This window comes from Amblyomma mixtum, chromosome 1, assembly GCF_055824585.1.
Source record: "Amblyomma mixtum isolate Tamu chromosome 1, ASM5582458v1, whole genome shotgun sequence".
NCBI lineage: Eukaryota > Metazoa > Arthropoda > Arachnida > Ixodida > Ixodidae > Amblyomma > Amblyomma mixtum.
In genome coordinates this window covers 279,250,547-279,260,660 of record NC_143012.1, presented here as the reverse complement: position 1 = coordinate 279,260,660, position 10,114 = coordinate 279,250,547, and the positions used below count along the sequence as shown (strand labels likewise).

Sequence of the window (10,114 nt, the reverse complement as noted above, 5' to 3'; positions counted from 1 at the left end):
TGAGCCCCGGACCAGGACGAATTTTTCTTTAACTATGAAGTTCCTGAGAAAGCTGTATAGCTTTCCTTTGTGGCCGCATGGCTGCGCTCGGGTGGACGTTAATGAGTAATTACTCCCTTATTAAAGAATCAACCTGAAGTGTAGCCGGCATTCCTTCAAGCAGTGTTTCGCAGCCCTTTTAACTGAGCAGTCTGGCACAGTTTCGGGTGCCCAAATGAACCGTGCCAACAGTTGCGGTCTGTGGTTTGGATTGTGGTGATCTGCACCGGCTGAATATGCTGACGTGGAATGAACTTGTATTCCGCCCAAGTACCTTGGAGTACCATTAAGCAGTGAAAACCATTGGAAAGGGCGCGTGTCGACTGGTCAGCGCTATGCTCATAAATTTGTCCCTCATGGTCTGTCAATATTCGGCAAGGCTACCGCCTGTAACTTGTTTGTAGCAATAACAACTCATTATGTTCTGCAGATTATTCACTGCGCGAGGATTCACATTCATCGCTTCCAAAGAGTTTTTGCAACTTTTCTTTGGTGTTCGTTAGTGACTGCCCAACTGTCTTCCATGATCATACTTCTTTGGTGTCCTTCCATGGAACCTATGTGATGTGATTACCATCTTCTACCTCTCAGCGCGGGTGGGCTAGGTTTCTTTATGAACGGCAGATTAATGCCCGCTTTAAGTCTTTTCGCGACACTTTCCATCCGAAACTTCAAGCGTTTTCGCAGAAAAAGCTTGTCAATGTTTTGCCCATACTGATTGTGTCCCAAGTTCTCTGACCGTCCTTGTTTATAGGTATTTATACAGAAAACATAATTTGTTGCGCGTTTTCTGGCAGTCCATTTTTCAACGTTCTTATTTGAACTGTCGCGAGTACGGTCGTACAAAGATCTGATTTCTATGCTTTTCCGGCGTCCAATTTACCGCTCAGTGTACTTTTGATTGCCATCACAAGAGGTCCTTACGCGGGCGCGAAAAATATTTCTTTTCTTTACAAGCTTTTGACTGATTCTTTTTTTCCTTTTTTCTGCCCACCAATGTGAGTCATGTGGAATGTACTACCGCCCCCCCCCCCCTTATATAATACCCCGCCAGGGGCCTTTAAGGGCCAAATAAATGATGATGATGATGTTGATGATGATTAATGGCTTCAGAAAAGGGACACTTTGGGGCCTTCTGTCAACTGCCACCTCTGTGATGTTCCTGAAACAATGGAACAATACTTTAATAATTGTAAGAACGCAATTCTGTTCTGGGATGTCTTGCAACAGACCCTGAGAAAAAAATTGGCTGTGGTTTAGCTCTGGTTAAATCTAGAGGAATGCGAAAGCAACGAAGAGAGGGAGAGAGGCCGCTCCTCGCGCATGCGCAGTAAGGCCTTTGATCAGCTCCGTGAAATGACTCGGCGACTTGCGTAGTGTTGCTTTCGCAACAAGAACGAATTTATTTGACTTCTCATACCACACGATACCTCACCAGAGAGCAGTATGCTGATGAACCTGCTGATACGTTTTTTTTTCTGATTGTGTTGCACAGCATATGATGATGGACCGGCACTGTGAATCAATTGTTTCGACGAAATCTTATTTCTGCCAAATGATTATTCATCTGAGAGAAGCTTATGAACAGACCGACTGCAAAACGGCGTGACACTCCCTCTTGGTGATGTGCGCAGCCTTACCTCCCGTCTAGTGCTATGCTGCCCTGATTTCTGAGACGTCTTTCGTGGCGTTTCCTACATGCTTTGTAAATAGTCCATGTAAATAGAACATATATATTCACTGTAATAAATACCATGTGTAAAGAGAAAAGCGTTTTGTGGTCTTTGGTTCCTTTCCCGCTCATTCGGAAGAAATTTTGTTTTTCTGTGCTGATGACGTCACGAGGTCAGTTGGTTCTTGTACCACTTTTTCTGGGCAAACGCCGAGCTCCACTGCGTATTAGCCATATGAGGTTTCGCCTTGAAAGAATATCTGAGGTAAGTCCACGGACATGAAGTACAGTTGCTGCTAAGATTAAAATACCAGGAAGCAATTTTAGTTCGTCATTTTTTTGTCATTGTGAGCAAGGACCGAACACAGCACGAAAAAAAAAGCGTGCGTTTAGCACAGTAGCGAATCGACTTATACATCTGTGATTGCGCTTCCTTGTCAGATTAAGATGGAGCGAAAATTAAATATAGAATCCGGCCAGCTTTGCTGATACACAGTGTCGATTTTTTTTCTCTCTCTCACCGGCAAGCTGAACAAACTCCAGTGATGGGCTTCACTGCACGAGAATAAACGTTAAACAACGTGACAATGCGGCCCAGTTAGCATTGACCGATGTTAACACTGCGCTGCTGAGGTGCAGGACTCAAAAATCATCATCGACAATATGTAGTAGTATTCTTTTTTTACTTTTTGTTGTGTATGTCGGTAGCGCAGTACTCGCATAGATGTTAAGTCAGTAAAGTTCTAATCTGTTCAGTAAATTCATGTTTTATGTTTCAGTCCGAGATTCGAACCTTTAAATCACGCCTTGCAGGGTGGCCACGGGTGACCGAGCCTGTAGTTGATTCTTGTAGTGAAATTGCCTTTTATTTTTTACTAACAAGTAGTGTACGAGACGGGTGCCAATAAAAGCGAGAATGACGCCTACGCTGTGCGGCAGCGGACGCAAACGCAAATTGTTCGTTAATTCACAAAGGTTTTATAAGAACAAATTGTTAGTTAGCTGACAAGTCCAACCCCTACGTACAACACAAGCTACGTACAACACAGGGGCGAGCGTAGTATTTAGTGCAATGGGTGGACCCAGATTGTTTATTGAGCCACATATTTTTGAATCTACTACCTACAAAGTTGCCAATGTCGCCTCTTACATTTTTCCGCACTTCAATATGCAGTCAGCACAGAAAAAATACGAATAAGATTGTGTTTCTATCAACGAATTGAATACGACATTAAAAACTATCATGTTGACTGCAACATGGTTTGCAAATGATGATGATGTATTTCATCTCAAAGGTACAGTGATCTATTTTTAATATGAACACAAAAAGAGGTGGTGGTGTTTGCTTATATTGAAAGAAGAAATCAGTTACGAACACACTGAAGGGTATTCTCAGTCCTATTCGGATGCATAAATGTTTCTTGTGAAATCTGGAAGCATTATACGTGTCGTCTTGTACAGCCTTCTGGTGGCTGTTCTGAAAGATTGTTATTGCTGCTGAGACCATCAGTAGCACCTGCGAAAACTCGCCTGCTTATATAAAATGCGTATGGCTCAGGGAATTTCAAGGGAACTTTATAAAGTATTGTCCAACTTGTTTTATTTCATAAACGCGAGTAACTTTGGGCAATGACGACTCACTCCCCTTCTTAGGACAACGATCTAGTTCCCTTGAGAATTAACTTAAAAGATTTCTCTCATCATTCCTGCCGTTTCTTGAAGCGGGCAGACTGCGACCAGATGCACTGTCTTCTATTCTTTTATCTTTCCAACGGCCTTGAATATGTGTCATTTAAAATGACGTTTTAGCCGTTAGGATAGCCAGATACTTACATGGACACGTCTGGGATGACTGGAAGATTTGGATAACGACGTGCTCAGCCAAGAAGCCCTGCATGGCACTTGAATGGCAGGCAGTCGTATTTTCGTGGTCGAGCTGCAAGTCATAGAATTTCCAGAGCTCCGGAAATTTTCCTCGCAAAATCATTAAAGAAGCGAAGAAATTTAAAGTAGTTCTTGTCCATTGTTTTGGTTGAAGGAGGGTACGGATTGCGGGTAACGCCTTCGTGAAGAAAGAAAGCCGCCAGCACGACCTTCATGGTTCTGGCACCGTGAGGACCGCGGTGGTTTTCACTGCTAAGCGCGTCGCTTTTGTTTCTTAATAGACCGACTGACACCTCCTTTTACAACTTCCTCCGATGAAAATGGAGCACCATTAGCAGCTCCCAGTAAGTTTTGTTTTTGTAAAGATTTAGCCCAAAATTCTTCCTGGTCCTTTTTTAGCGTCTCTCATAGCTTTAGTCACTTTGGGACGTTAAACCCCATAAACGAAATGAAACGAACTTCCTGGTCCTTTGTTAAATTCAGATGATGAATGTATTCCTTACGTATCTCACGCCCAAATCTTTTTGAAAACCTCAGAAACAACAGACGAAGTACACCCTCTCGACTGCAGTTCTTTGTAGTCCGTGTGCGTGTGTACTTCCAAGCATACAGGCGAATGGGTAACGAAACGAACCTGCGTCCAGTTAACCTCCAGGCAGTTCCTTTATTTTCTCTCCCTATCTTTCGTGACAGTCCATTGTTTTGTTCTAGCCTCGTGTCCATCAAAAGGTAACCTTCAGCCATCGCTACCATCATCCACGCCAAGTTTTCGGGTGGTCAAGAGATGGAACATATGTTGTCGTGTGCAACCGATTTGACATATCGCTGATGCCAACTCAGAACAGACTGCACCAGGCTTCTACGAAGCAGTACCACAGGCTGTACAAGCCGATGCCAGGATTCTACTCCAAGAATCGTCTCCGAATTCTTTTGAACACTTTCCAATGATGAATGTCTATGCATAGAAAATACTTTGTAAATACCATTCTGAATGCGACGCCAGAACCGCCAGACACCCAATTCAATGAATGGGTAGATACGGAGGAGAGGAAAGCGAAATTAGTGACTTCAGTATGCACAGTAACTGTTTTCGAGCAAAAATAAATCCGCTCTCATACACTGCGAACAATACTTGAAGTACTGAAAAGCGTTATTCACGTCCTTTCGTTGCTTCGAACGCACGTTTAGTGAGTATAGTTTATTCGTATAATTAATTCATGAAGCTTTGCGCAGGCAAATCGCACGGCATGGTGTCACACTCAGAGACAACTATGAAAAAATGTGCTAGGCAGGCGCTATCCACATTTTTTTTTTCGTTTCATCGAAAGCCCGTTTACTGAGTATAGTTTATTCGCTTTGAGATGCACTAAAACATACCGCGTGGTCGGCACATGGTTAACAGCCACAGAACCCTCTGTAAACACGGATGAATAATCTCCAAAAACCCGTAGTAACTTCGGCGTCAACGCTGAGAAGACCAGAAAAAACGACACATACGCAGTAGGTACTATCAAGAAGAGTCCAGAGCCTTGGGCATTTGTTATTTCACGTTCTTGCAGAGGCATATCAAGAAAAGAATAGTGGCCGGTACGCATGCTCTCATTTAAGTTTGTTTCTGACGCCGTTCTGCATAGTTGCACTCTGTCTACTGTAATTTTTGACATAGAACTGGAAGAACATGACGAGGAAGAAGACACCCTGTGGAAGCCCGATGTAGATGGTTACCCGCGGGTACCCGCAATCGATGAATAGGGGTATGATTCCATGCATCATCAGCGCGACAAACTGGAACATCTGAAATTGGGTGAGGTATCGCTTCCACCACAGGTATTTCCGGTATGACGGACCCAGGAGAGACAGCATGTAGTAAGTGTACATGATCACGTGCACGAACGTGTTCAAGACGATGGTGAATGCCGAGTGGCCATCGGCTCCGTACGCCATGCCGTACCAGCCGTTGAAGACCACCAGGACGTGATGTGCCACATGCAGGAATGACACGTGCGACTCCTTCTTGCGTAGCACAAAGAACACAGTGTCCAGAAGGTCAAACACTCTCACCCAGAAGTAGACAAAGCAGTGGCTGAGCAAGCTCATGGTCGCAGCGTCGCGCGCTTCGAAGTCAATGCCTTGGCAGATAAAACTGTAACCGCCTCCCAGATAGGTTTTTGACAGGAAGGCCAGCACAAAGTATGAGTTGAGGAGTACCATGGCAGCATTGTAGAGCACGATGAGAGGTTTGATGTTGTCGTAGGGCTTGCGCCCTTTCATGAAACGAGGACCCCCGATCTTCACGACATACACGTAGGTCAAAAGGAGCAAGACGAGGAACGGTTTGTTGCCGACGAGGGCCCAGTCGGCGGTTCGGGGATCCCGCTTGAAGACGCTGTCCTGGGCACCGGCGAAGTCAGCCATGGTGGAAGGCACCGCGGCGGGTGCTGCAGTCAGCTGCGCAGACTGCCTCCGTGTGACGGCTGCGAGTGCACCTCTGGCCGTTTTGAAGCAGCAACGAGCGGCCGGTAAATGACAATCGTCATCTAGCGTGAATGCCTGAACATGAATAAAAAGCCGGCATCGTTAATGACCTGACAACTGGGCGTCTGCGCACTTGCTGCTTTTAAAGAGTCCTCCGTCTGTAGACGCCACTTCGTCGACATTGTTCCGACGCGAAACGCCGAGGCCATTTTAAATACCCGAGTCAATGACGCTGGGTCCTCCTAGTCGTTAGGCGAATAAAGCAAGAAATGACAGCAGAACATGCCATGGGTTCGAAATTACACGCACCCAAAACCGGCGTATCAAAAGCACTGGCAAAAGAAAAAGTTAGAAATTGAAAAGTATCCTTGTCACTTTTTTTTCTCCCTCTAGTAAGGTCGTGAGGACAGTGGTGCCTTCTTTCACATTCAGACGATGTAACACTCTATACCTGTGGTTCTCAATGTAAAAGCATTCACCTGAAGCAAAGTATCACATTATACCCTATACTGAGGCGAAACTGGCATTGGAAGTGCGTACGAATAATAGTTGTGGATTTTTTTTTTCATGTAAACAGAGAGTACTGTGGCAAAATCATATATAAACCACTCACTATTGTACAGTGAACTCCGAGAAAATATTGCTCAGCTCACACGGAAGCTGTCATATTTACGCTCTTTTTTGTTTTGTTCTCACGCCCGATTCTGCACTTTCACTGCTGACCGATGGCGTCAAAAAAGACCGCAGGTATTCATAGCACAAGCGCTGCTAGCATAGCAACGGGGCTTGCCTGGTGGGAAGACAGGCGACAGAAAAATGCAAATGCACAACCACGCCAGATCCTGCCTATATCTAGCGGGGTCTTATTTTATGTCTTTCTCTAGTCTGGGGAATCGGCACTAGAAAAAAATGTTTCATCGCGTAGTAACTAATTAGCCAACTATATTCTTTTATCTCGGTGTGTATAGTGTTCTGGCCATATATTTGTTTCTTAATTGTGTCCTTGTTTTTGAGCCTTGGTTAAGGTAAATTCAATCTTTAAGAGTTGTTTCGGACGTAGTTACGTGTATGTCAAGACCTATATGCAGGTTTTCTTTTTCGTAGCAGTGCCGGTTTTAAACTTTGTCGAACGGCTGCACGCAGTGCCTCTGCACAGCACTGTGAGCGCAAAAATCCGTTCGCTGGTAAGAACAGTGCAAAAACCGAAATAAAACAAAGCGAAGATAACGGTTATTCTTTATAATGGATACCACACCATTGCCAACGATCAGCGATTAATGCTTGAATCCTCGATCTGCATCGCATCTCTTCGAAATCCCCGTTCAGTCATGTAAGAGATGCCCGAACGCGTCCGTTGTCGTCGTGGTGAGCTGCTCAAGGCCAGTGACACGTATTCGTGGTCGAAGACAACACTGCAGAGCTATCACCATCAGTCCTTCTCTCTTAGAAAGGTGAGAACTGTGAAGCTGTATAACAGAAGTCGGCCGATCTCTACGGCAGCACAATAAAGGGGGGTATTATACGGTGACAAATACCAGGTGGTGGCCGGTTGATTTGCAGCGATGTAGAGAATCCACGTACTGGGCTCCGATGACAGCAATGATTCATCAGGGGGTCGGCGACTATCATGTATCGCAGTACATTGCGATCCCCCGTTGCCCGCGAGACCAGTCTACAGTTAGTTGACCATGCCTGTGGAGCGCCATTTGCCTTCCGTCCCGTCCACCGAAGATCTGACAGCGTAGTTTTTTCTTTTCATGGTATCTTTAACGGCCTTGTTGCACCAATAAAGCGTGGTTTTAAGCCACTCCTCCCTGTCATAGACACAGACTGTGACTTCAAAGCATGGAGCGAGACTCGTTTCATTACTTGTAATACTACGAAAGGCGTACTTAATAAGGCCCGCATGAGTTCTGCGCCTCTCTTTATTATACTTGGCCGCCATTAGCCTTGCCGCATTCATCTAGGACGACTTGCGATTCTGCTTGCTAATATTCATGAGCAACCACTCGCGGCTCGCGCGAAGCGCAAAGGAAACACGAAATTTTTATTACATTCTTTCTCTTCCGTGTGATCACGCGTATCGAGGCTGGACATTTTTTTTCCTCTATGCTGCCGCCATGGTGCCGCTACCTGCGTTAGTAGTTCCTTGATTCGAATGTCGGTTCCTCTTAGAATTGCCCTAGGCTCGCTGAAAGAAGCACGCAAGTTTGAAACATAGCAGGATGTGCGCGCATTTCTGAAGGTCACTGGTAATGTTGACGCACCATGCGGCAGCCAATAGCGCGGACCGTGTCGGCATGTCTAGCCTAACGGAAGTGCGGATCCCGTATTTGTGGCATCGCGCTTTTTGTAAGTGGCTACGACGTTCGACTGCTGTGTCCAAGGTCGTGAAACCGAATCCTGGCCCCGGTAGCTGAGTGCCGATGTAGGTTAAACGCAGACGTGTCAGTGTGCTGTGCGACGTCAGTGCATGTCAACTCCAGGTGGTCGAAACGAATCCGGAGCACTCTGATACAACGTTCCTCACGGCCCCGTGCAACTATCTGGAAGTTAACCCTCACATTCCACCACTATGTCTCTTTATAGTGCAGAGTTCGTATGCTCATATTCCACGTGGCGAACAATGACGGACTGTCGCACTGATAACGAATTTTTGGACGTCGCTGGTTTGCTTGCATTAGCTAACCTCATGGCAGCAACGTCTGTTGGCTGTCACGTATCGGTTTCAATTCAGTTCAGTTTCGATCGCTTATTTACATACAATAATGGAGGAAGCAGAGGGAAAAAGCTGCACGGCAGCAACTTGAGGAGTCCTCGACCCCCTTTACAAGCAACGGCACAGGAGTGATGCACGCACGATCTCTGTGGTGATGACAGCAATGTTTCTGTTTTCTGTTTCGTTTTTTTTTTTTTTACAAGCCAACTTATCAGAATATACACGCATGCCATTAAAATAAATGCAGAATCGTAAATCTGCAGAAAAACAAATTATTGAGTAGCGGCGTTTTTCACGAGTGCTTCCCTAAACACATCCCATATAACAGTGAAATTAATACAAAAAGGTAAAGCATAACTAAGCTTTGTACAGAGGTTACCGCAGGCGGGCCTTTTGTAGAAAGCGGTACGAGCAGATGCGATTGGAATAATGCATCGCACGTTCGCTAACTCAGGCTTGGCAAATGGACGGGGAATATCCGTATGGAGGGCGCTGAAGAAAGTATGAACGATTTTTGCACTCCATCTGTGCGGACATGTGCCAAGTATTATTCGACGTGCTTCCATCACGATGACAGGAATGCTGATAGTGTGAAGTCATCTGGACGGCAGAATACCACTATCGCTTAGCATTAAGCTGTTAAAATAAAGAATACTGTTGTAACACTTGCTGCCTGTGATGCCACAAGAGACGTGTGTGCATTTTTATTCCCTCAAGGTAGAATATAAGAGATTTTCCTTTCTTCGTAGGCTAAGCATTCTTTGTCGCGCCTAGCGCCACAAGTCGAGCAATGCACCCCCAAGTGCCAAGTCAGAACCAGAAGAGACACTTTCTCTTCTTCAGGCCTGTCGAGCACGCGCTCAGAGCTCTTTCAACATTTTGTTACGAATGATCCTTGAGTGTAGAGAGGTGACTAGGCCAGCATTGGGAGAACTATCGCATTCATCGACGTCTCAGACAAACAAGTAAGCTTCTATTATATTTAGTTCTTTCTCTCTTCCTTGATTTTCCCCCAAACATAAAGGTGAATGGAGCTTGCCATCTTCTGAAAGCCTGTCATCGCTCGCTGTCACAGTAAGGGCCACCTTCAATGCGAATTCGTGTCGGCATTTCGGACCTACCATTTGAAGTCAGAAAGAGTGCGTTATAGGGGAAGCTGCATAGCCTGCTGGTCTGTTATAGGGTTCAGTTATAACGTTTCTGTACATAGCGCCGCGCGCTTCAAGGTGCGTTCGTATACTACGTCGTTGTTAACAGGAGTCCACAGTCGCAAATGCGACTTTCAGTTTGTTGAGCTATGTCATAGTCAAGAAATACGAGAAAAC

At 45.4% G+C, this 10,114-nt stretch overlaps 1 pseudogene; it reads right to left on the bottom strand.

Annotated features, from left to right (window-relative positions):
• Window positions 1-4,256: 4,256 nt before the first annotated feature.
• LOC149371865 (very long chain fatty acid elongase AAEL008004 pseudogene) lies at window positions 4,257-6,217 on the bottom strand (annotated as a pseudogene).
• Window positions 6,218-10,114: the final 3,897 nt, after the last annotated feature.